Source organism: Cupressus sempervirens, chromosome 3 (genome assembly GCF_028749045.1).
Source record: "Cupressus sempervirens isolate cs-2001-9-10 chromosome 3, ASM2874904v1, whole genome shotgun sequence".
Lineage (NCBI taxonomy): Eukaryota > Viridiplantae > Streptophyta > Pinopsida > Cupressales > Cupressaceae > Cupressus > Cupressus sempervirens.
In genome coordinates this window covers 267,067,896-267,078,764 of record NC_143120.1, presented here as the reverse complement: position 1 = coordinate 267,078,764, position 10,869 = coordinate 267,067,896, and positions in this window count along the sequence as shown.

The window sequence follows — 10,869 nt, the reverse complement described above, 5'->3', positions numbered from 1 at the left end:
ATGCCCTATTGTAGTATCTCAATGGTAAAAGAAGGGAGATAATTCTTGAGTCCAAACCCTAACCTAAGCCAATTGTCCTAGAAAGTAGGACAAGTATCTGAGTTGTTTACCCATCTGAATTCGTCAAGTGACATGAACTTGTGATTTTGACACTGGAGTTTGATTATGTTCTTTATCTTTAGCTGAGTTGTCATGTTTAGTCTTGTAGGTTTATGATGATTTTTAGTTATAATTAAATCAAATTAAAAGATAATTTAATGAAAATTTATAAAGAAAATCTAATATTTAATTATTTTTAATTAATTGAGAAATTAATTAAATAAAAGAATTAAATTTAAAAGATTTTATTAAAGTTCTAATTTTGGCGTATTTATATTTATTTAATTTAATAATAATATATTTAGGAGTTTCATTTTTATAGTAAACTCTAAATATTATTGTTATTTAAGTTAATAAATGTTTTATCAAAAATGTCTTGTGAATTAATTAAAGAGAGAAATAAATTGATTAAATAAAGATTATTTTAATTAATTGCAAAAAGGTTGTGCATGAAATTACAATAATAAAAATAATAAAAGGTTTCACATGATTGAAAAATCAAAGCCCTAATTTAGGGAAAGCTCTTTATTAGGAAATCAGAGCTCATTTCTCCACACATAGGTTTGGAGGAGCCAATTTCCGAGAAGAGGGTTTCAAAGGAAAAGGGAATTGCTTGGGAGTCTGTACAGTCATTTTTTTAGCATCAAATTGAGGTAGGATCTTGTGGGTTTTGCGTAGTAGACTTGTCCTTTGAAATTTATGTCTTCTTCATGATTGATGGTTATGTTTCAGAATTCCTTTTTGGATTGAAACCCTTGTTTGAGAAAAAAATGTTTTATGTTATCGAATGGTATGTTATTTAATTTGAAACCCTTGTTTGTGTATTTATTATTATTCATTTTGAAAAATATATGTAAATTAATTGAAGGTTTGAAACCATTGTTTAGAATTCTTTATTATTTCTTCATTGTTGAAACAACTGTGAATAAAAATCGAATTGAAAACACTCGTGTTGTGAATCTCAAAATTAGATCTATAATAAATCAGTAATAGGATTGGTGGAATCATTGTTATCCTTGTTAAAAAAAAGGGAACTCGCTAAAAAAAGTTGTATTCCAAGTCTGTACTAGAAATTATTATTTTTTAAATATATATATCTATATATATATATTTATAAATTTTATTTTGCATTTTTAATAAAATGCAATTATATAAAAACAAAGTATACATAAAAAAAGGAAAAACAAAAAAATCAAATTTAGGTGGGCAGGGGCCACCACTGGGCGACATGCAGGTTGAGGTTGCCAAAGGCAACAACAATTGCCTTGGTAGTGCTACGACTGCCTTGGCATGTCGTTAGCCCTTTAAAAGGGTTAAGTTTTTTTTAATAATTTTTTTTCTTTAAAAAAAATGTTAAATATAGATTTTTGTATTTTAAACATTTTTAAAATTAGTTTTTTTTTAATAGGTTAAAGTTATGTTATATCAAATTTAGTGTTATTTAAATTAAAACCTTAATTATTATTTAATTAGTTTATTATAAAAAAAAATTATAAATTAATTAAATTAAAATTAGTTGCTCTTTTGTTATTATTTGGACATTAAAATATGTTCAAAATATGATTTTTTTTTTGTTAATATTATTATGAAATTATAATATCATTCAAATACGAATTTGTTTTGGTACTAAATAAATGAAGAATTTTTCATATGAATTCTATTATTATATTCAAGTAAGTACCTAGTTATAAGGAAATTATGGATGTTTAACTTAGGGATAGAAATTGCCTTTGCACTTGATCTTATCTTGAAACCTTTATCATTTGGAAAACTTATAGAAAATAAAAACTTGAACCTATTTGTGAAAATTGAATTATTGTATTTTCAAAACCAAATGAGTTATGAAAGTTGCATTATTTTGTGCCTTGTATGATTTGTGGTTTACTTTTGTGGGTTTTGGGTTTGACTTAGTGCTTGATCATTCAAGATGTTTACCAGAGGCTTGGGGGTTTTTGTTTTGTGATAATATTATGTATACAATCTTTTATACCTTACCATTGTGATGTAGTCAAATGTCTTTTATGATGAGTTTGATATGTTGGTTGTTATTGCTTTCCAGTTTTGTTGTGTAGAACTAAGGTGAATGATTTGACTTTTTTAGTGTAACCTATGAGTCTTTGATTAGTTATATTTGGATACTTTCTAGTTTCTTGTATAAGACTGAGGTGAATATTGTGGTTTGGTTTTTAGGTGCTTTCCAATTGCTTGTAAAGGACTAAGATGATTATTGTGTTATATCTATATGTGCTTTCCAATTTCGTATAAAGGACTGAGGTGAAAACTATGATTCTATGATTTATAATTTTATGAGCCTAGAGTGGGTAATCTATGTGTACATTGAGAAGTGGCTTGCAATGGAGACCAGAGCCTAGAGTGGGTTCCAGGGTAACCCATTGAAAGTTGTTTTAATAAGTGATAACATTTCATTAAATGGGTTTTAAAATGAATTAATAAGAGTCATTGTTTTTCCTCACTCATTCCTTGAGTGTTAGTACAGGATAGGATGGGAGTAGAGAGGATGTTTGGTTGGGACCTTGCTTCATTAGTATGCCTTGTCTGTATGAAAGGATATTGGTGTTGTATAGAGACACTAGGGGGCCAGAGTCTAGAGAGGCTACTAGGGTAACCTTAGAGTTGGCTCATGCGATGACACTTGTCCACTTACATAGTAGATTTCCTATGTGTCTTTGTTGCCTCTGGGATTAGATGATATTGGTGTCTTGGTACCCCTTGAGATAGTTTACTTTCAGGTATTTCCTTGACCTAGATGTTGGTTATGACTTGTGGATTGATGCATGTATGGGACTTGAGATTAACTCCTTAGTGTGGTGGGAGTGGGCCATTTTAGGTTCCACAAGATTAGGTGGTAGTTCTTTTTACTTATACCATTGAGATTTGGTTGTTGGATGTCATTGTTGGATGTGTTGTGTAGTTGATTCTTTCTTTCTGATCTTGTATTTATGTTGGATGATTATACTTTGTTGTATTGTATTTGATTTTAGAGATCTTACAAGATGATGTATTTATTTTATGATTTATATTATTTGATCTTTTCATACCCTATTATTTGTATAGTGGATGATTAGGCATTCTAGTTATGCCAAGTGGCATCCTTTGTAATTGTATATTATTTATTGGATTCATACTTGTGATTATTCCATGATGTGGGTTTTGGTTATGTGTTAGATTTAATATTAATAAAACTTATATAAATGTGATTAAATGTCATGGGACCCTTAAGAGATGTAATATTTTTATGTGTTTGTAATGTATATGTGTATGTTATTGCTTCCACTATACTATATTTTTTGTTCTTAAGTTATGATCTTTCAAAAAGAAAATGTTTGGTAAACTTAGTGGAACTTTAGGTTAATTCCTTTTGGGTTCCCTAGTAGGGCATTACACTATTCCTCAATTCAATATCCGCAACCTATAATAAAAAATGGGGTTTTTTTGTTTATGGGGTCTACCTTGGTAAAAACCTAACTTAGGAATTAACCTTGAAATGAAATAATTGAAATAAAATGAATGTAAAGTAAATGCATGAATTCACCTTACAAAAGTTGGATCTCTTGAAGCAAATGTAATGTGCTTACTTCACCAATTTATTTGGACCAAGAAGATGAAGATGAATGGATGTAGAAGGTGTAACAAAGGATCTTGAATAGATTGAAGAAGATATTTCTAGATAAACTCCTTTAATTTCTTAAATGCTTGAATCCTTGATCTTCAATGGAAGAATTGCTTAAATAATGTTTGAAGACTTGAAGGCTTAAAAACTTGAATGCTTGAGAGCTTGAGTGCTTGGATACTTGAGAATGAGATTGTTTGTTATGATTGTGGATGGGAAATGGAGAAAATGGAATGATTTATATAGAGCTCAAAATTTACTAACTCCCATAGGTCGAGCTTCTTAGAAACTAACACCCCAAACATTCCAGAACACAAGACCCAAAATAGGGCCTCATCAGGGGTACATTGTGCCCCTAATGATCAAGTGCATAAACCCCTGAGACTATCTTGGGACTTCAAAATAAGTCCCAAAATCCAAAAAGCTAGTCCATATTCAGAGGAAATTCCATTTCAATGTGAAGAGTAGATTCAAAGTAGATAGATGGATGAAAGGAAGGACCTAGGAGGATAGATCCTACCTTGAGATTAATGCCATAAGCATTGGAGGTTTAAAGAGGATCTATTAGGCTTTACCCTAATTCCACCTAAGAGAAAGGACTAAAAAGGGAAGAAAGGATGAAATACATAAGGAAATTGATGATCTTGTATTAAATAGGTGTGAAACCTTCATTAAATTGGAGTACATCCAATTTAAGATGGTACATTTAGCCCCCTCTTTAGAAAGAGTATGGAATTAATCCAAACTCTTGGTAAAGTAGAGCACAAGACATAAGGTACTCTTACTAAAATCAAGCAGACAAAGAATTCGTCAAGCCCTCAAGGGATTGAGACTTTGTTAACTCCCAAATTAAAATAAGAGAGAAATCATTGACTAAGAAGAAAGAAAAGAAGAGTGATTATCTCACCCAATAGAGTGCCCATCCTATTATGAATCATTGAAAGATTTGTTGTAAAAGATGGCATTGAATGGTCTAACATGGTGGTAACCCACTAGTCAACCCATTAGAGGGCCTACCCATAGATCAATATTTTTTGTATCACCATACTAAAGTCTAATAAGAATGTGTTACCCATGTATGGGACTTATAAAATTGTTATGTATTAGCCATAGATTAGATTTAGCATATGTTTATGCAAAGGAAAGTGAGTCCCTAATATCAAGGATGCTCACTTCTTGAATAGAATGTGGGCAAAGAGAATGCATTCTTTAGGATTGTGCATAATTCATAAAGGGTTTCACAATATATGTGCATTGAAAGAGAGGGATGAAGTAGTAATGTATACATTTGAGACTAACTTAGAAAGCATACTAAGCACCAAGACTATAGTACCCCAAGCCAAACTCAAGAATTTGTATTGACTACCCCATCGCTGGAATGCAAAAATGAGAAGAGTGTATGCCCCTAAATTAAAGTCATTACTAACACTTTAACATGAGCAATTACTTTGGTAGAGTATACATACAATCATTGAAAAATATTTCCACTATGAGATTCCCTCAATAGATGACAAATCAAGGGAAGGAAAACATAACATGTAACAACACAAAATAGATATACTAAATTTGGGGTCAATAAGATCATATGATAATATGTAAGTATTATATCAAGTATGAATATCATCATCCCTCAAAGGAACTAGATCTAAAACATAATGGAACAAAGACACACAAGAGTTACAAAGAAGAGTTTTTAATAACCACCACCATGGAGACCAAAAAGAATATGTGCTACCATGTCTCAAGTTCAAGTAAACAACATAAGGATACAATTACAGACAATAGCACATGTGAAATATAACATACACTAGTACATTATCCCTTGTTTATCTACCAATATTTTTGACTGAAGTCCATATTGGCCTTTGATTTCATCTATTTTTTTGTTTTTATCCCCATGTTGGTCAAAATTTTGACCAGACTAGGGTTTTATGCTTGAGTTGGTCAAAATTTTGACCAACTCACCTTCATAACAAAAAAAGAAAAAAACTTATGTATAACTTTATTTCGCGTCAGTCAGAGGAGGTTTAGTCTACATCATGTGGGAGCTTGTTGAGGTAAGTCTTTTTGTGTTTTCTGTAGTGATTGGAAGTTGATTTGCAATAAAATGTTTGAACATGTCAAATTCACAAGTATCAGTTTTAGCATTGACAAGTTTGTGTGTTTAATTGTTGGCTTTGCAATATGTTAACAATGGTAGAGTTTTATTATTAAATCAAGTTTCTAGTGTGTCTTGCATGCGTATTCTTATTAGATTTGATAAAAACCATAGAGCTTCACAAATACACCTTCATTGTAAGTTATCTACTCCACTCTTGTTTCGCCATAACAAACAAAATACAACATTCTATTGTCCTTCCAAGTTTATTTTATAGGAAGGATATTTTGCTTAAAATGGTTTGAAATTTTGTATTTTTTTGTTTTAACTGTATTTATTTTTAGGTAAATATTTTAGATCATACTCAATGATTCATAATCAAAAGATTTAATGATCAAATTCAATGATCTATTGTCAAAAGACATGCATATTCTATCAATATTTTTTCATACCAGAGTTCTTTTTGAAGAGTTTGGTGTAATGATAAAGAATAAAATCTATTTTTGTTTTGGATTTGAATAGATTGAGGAGACTTCTATTATGAGGTTATGTAAGACACATAAGATAATAATAGATTGTGTGTCAAATACTTATGTTCACTTTTCAAAGGTTGACCAAACTAAAATTCCCTGACCCTAAGAATTCATTCTCCTCCATTCATAGTTTGCATAACCAATCTAATTTTAGTACCTCCAAAGATACAAGCTTTGATATTCCTTTTGGCAGGGATTTCTCAATCATTGTGTAGATATCTAGTTGTTCTAGCCAATGAAGTTCATCAATCCACTTAGGGAAGTGTTCTAGATTCCTTCAATAAGAAATGACAAGGAAACAAAGATTTATTGTTTTTCACACAATCTAATACCATAGTAAAACTTGTCTTACCTTAATTCTAAATTCTAAAGAGCTTCAAACTCCCAACACAATCTCGCAACGATGAAATTCTGGTGCCACTAAAGTCAAGTATGTGCAGTACTCTTGCACCATGAAGCAGGACTGTTGGAATATTTCAAATGTGTCTATTTTATGAAAATGATAAATAGTGTCAAGATATGATGCAAAATATGCCTTCTTTCTTGCCATCACATCTACATCATTATTTCCTATGCTTCTCTAGCCCATTAAAAACCTGTGGTACCTCCCACCCATTTGTGTAGTGAGACCTCTCTTCAAAGCTTCTTTCACACTAAATGCACATTGACTTTCTTTTGCTATGTTATTGTTGGAATCAAGCAGTAAATTATGCAATGTGAAAAATATATGTATATGTTGATAACTGAAATCCACATCATACATATCATCTACTCTCTCTACCAAACATAAGCTATGAAGGTGAGAAATATAATACATTGTGCATTATTAGTACCTAGAATTCTTGCTAAATCTTGAACTCTATTCTTTAACTTTATTGGTGCTTGATGATAATTCCCTTGTATAAAAAATGCTACTTGTTTTTATTACAACTTCTACATTAACATGGGTTGACATTGTATAGAATATTCTACCTAGTTGATAGGAATTAAATGTAATCTCACTCTTGTTAGAATAGACAAGGAAGAACACCATGCTTAATGATATAGACTGAAATACATGCAATGAATGTATATATACATCTTTAAGAATTACATACTCTTAAAGGTTTTCACCCTTTTATTAAAGGTTGGGCCCTTGACATTGTGTAGTCCACATAGATTATTCATAATCAGTTGTATAACCTTCTTCAACATGTTTGCATTATAAAGTACAACAAGAGTTGTTATTCATATGGTTTAACTATGACAAGAAGTGGTCATTAATCTCACATCTTTACAAAGATGCTCCATTACTTTTGCTAGACCAAGGAAAGCATCAAGGTCTGCAAATCCCAGTTAAAAAAATCTAGTCAGACTAGTCCACTCTTGATAAATATGAATCTAGTTCTTCCATGTTAGGACAGCTAAAGCTCAAGCTATTTTAGGACAGGAAATTATAACATTACATTATGGATTTTAGATTTTCTAGAGGGTATATGCACCACAAACATTATATTTTGGATTTTCTATAGAGTATCTGCAATACAAACAGGTAATATGTTTCCCAATCTAAATATTTACATGTTGATATCTTATAATTTGGTTTTATAATGTGGGTAAGTACAAGTTTTCAACAATACTTTATCCTTTGCTCTATTCTAGGTTATATAAGATTTTAAAAAAACCTTAATTTAATTTTCACTCTCACTACTTATGATTTCTTCCTATTGCCACTGTCACATCCCACCCCCCACACGGCGGTACACTATCCACAATAGTGGACTGCTGGCAGCCATTAATTAGTTTTATAAATATTATTTATTAATTAAAATTTTTATTAATTATTTTAAATTTTAATAATTAATTATATATTTAATTTAATTCATTTTAATATTAAGTATAAATATAATTTATTTCAAATTGATGAACTCATTTTAGATTTGTTGACTTTTCCTTTTATTTAAAAAACGTTAATATAGAGATTTCATTTGCATGAATAATGATTAACTTAATTACAATTTAATTTAATTAAGTTTAATTATTAAAGCGGGGGGGAGGTATTTAATGAAAATGAAATCATTTTATAATGATAATGATTTTAATGATTTAATTAATCAAACATTTACCCATACAGTATTTAAGGAAATTTAATTGAAATAGTATGGGGGGGGGGGGGGGGGGGGGGGGGGGGTGTGGGCAGTAAATCTTTGTTTTATTTAAACAATTACATGGGTTAATTATAGGGAAAATGGAGAATATTTCTTTACTTGATAACAAACTCTGAAACAAAAACTAAAACCTTACATTTAACTCAACTTCATGTTTTCAAATCAAACCAAACTATGAAACTGTATTGTTTTGTTTGTTGTCTGTGTTTTTGGGTTTTGGGGTTTGACCTAGCCTTGACCAGTCTTAGGATGTTACCAGAGGCTTGAAGGTTATGTGTTTGTGATGTCATGTTGATATTTTGATCTTGATTCTGCAAACCCTACCATGGTAATGTGTCTGGTATGCTCTATGATGTGTAATTATTCTATTGATTGTTATTTCTTTCTAGTGTTCTTGTGTGACGCTGAGGTGAATGTATGACCTACTTGACTTAACCATTTTTGAGTCCTTAATCAGTTATATTTGAATTTCTTTCTAGTCACTTTGATAGGACTAAGGTGTTTTTTTGCTTTGCTCTTGCTAATGTCATGTTATGACATGTTTGACTTAACCATTATGAGTCTTCAATTAGTATTATTTCTGGGATGCTTTCCAATTGCTTGTAGAGAACTGATGTGATTATTGTGAATTATCTTTTGATGCTTCCCAATCACTTGTATAAGACTGAGGTGATTTTATATGATTATTTGATTTGTGATTTCATGAGCCTAGGGTAGGTTATCTATATGTAATGTCGGGAAGTGGCTTGCAATGGGGGTCGGGGCCCTAAGTGGTTCCCAGGGTAACTCATTGTAAGTTGTTTAATAAGTGAAAAAATTACACTAAATGGGAATAAAATGAAAATAATAAGAGTCTTTTTATGTTCTCACCCATGTCTCAAGTGCTAGTATAGACTAGGATGGGAGTAGAGAGAATGCTTAGCTGTGACCTTGCATCTGTAGTATGCTTTGTCAGTATGAGAGGATACTAGTGGCCGCATAGGGATCACTAGGAGGTTGGGGTCTTGAGAGACTGCCAGGGTAACTCTAGCGTGATTTGTGCGATGACACTTGCATGCTTACATAGTAGGTTTCCTACATGTCTTTGTGTGCCTCTGGGATTAGATGTCAATCTATCTTAGAACCTTTGAGTTAGAATACTTTTAGGATTTCCTGGACTTAGAGAGTACTTTTGATATTTGGTTTGATATCCTATTTGGGACTTGAGACTATCTCCTCAGCGCAGTGGGACTGGGCCATTTAGGTTCCACATGGTCGGGTGGTAGTGCTTTTTACTCTTACCATTGAGATCCATCCGTAGTCACCGTGACTGGAGCATTCTTTGTTTGCATTTCATTTCATTCTATCTTTGTATAATTATGATAGATGATTATATCTTATGATGGATGTTTATATCTTTTATGGTGGATGATTTCATTTTTATTTTTTATACTTGTATTATGGATCCGAGGAGGATGATGCATTTCTAGTTCTACAAATGTATATTCTTTTAGCCTTTTATACCTTGTGACATGTGCAATGGATGATTGAGCATTCCGAATTTTATTGCCAAGAGGCATTAGGAACAAATGTAAATTATTTAAATGGACTTTGGACTTTTAATTATTCTTACATGTCGATGTGGTATTTGTTAGACTTAGTATTAGTTAAATTTAAATGTGACTCAATGTCATGGGATCCTTAAGGAATGTAACCTCTTATGTATGCTTATAGATGATTGTATGTTATTGCTTCCGCTACTTTATGTTTGATGTGTATGTTATTCTATCTTGTTAAAAAAAAATTAAAAAATTGTTTGACAAACTTAGTAAAACTTTAGGTTATTTCTTTTGGATCCCTTGGCAGGGCGTTACAGCCGTAGAATCCCTCTTTGGTCTTTAGGGCCTATTTGTCCTAGTTTGTGTTGCATTGGATCTCTATTGGGTAAGTACAAATTTTTTATAATCCTTTATCCTTTACTCTATTTTATTATTTAGGTTATGCAAGTTAACAAACCCATTCATTACTTTTGAATAGTATTTTCCAAGCTATCCTATGCATTTTATTTTAAGCGTTGCATTATTTTCCCATTTCTTCTTTGTACTATAAGCTGAATTTTTTTTATAGATTTGTTGTAGCATATTTAAAATGGTCTTTTCATAATATTCATCATCTACTTGCATGAAGTTATTTAATTTATATTCTTGTTTTTCTCCACATATCTATTCTTCTGGGAATTCATAGGTTGTTTCTTCCAACACTATCACCCATACAGAGTGCAGACCAATAATGTGGAAACAACTTAAGTGGAAGTCACTTGAGTATATGTCAAAAATTATGGAAATTATATCAAAATAGATAGTATCTTTTTCTCTTCTAAGA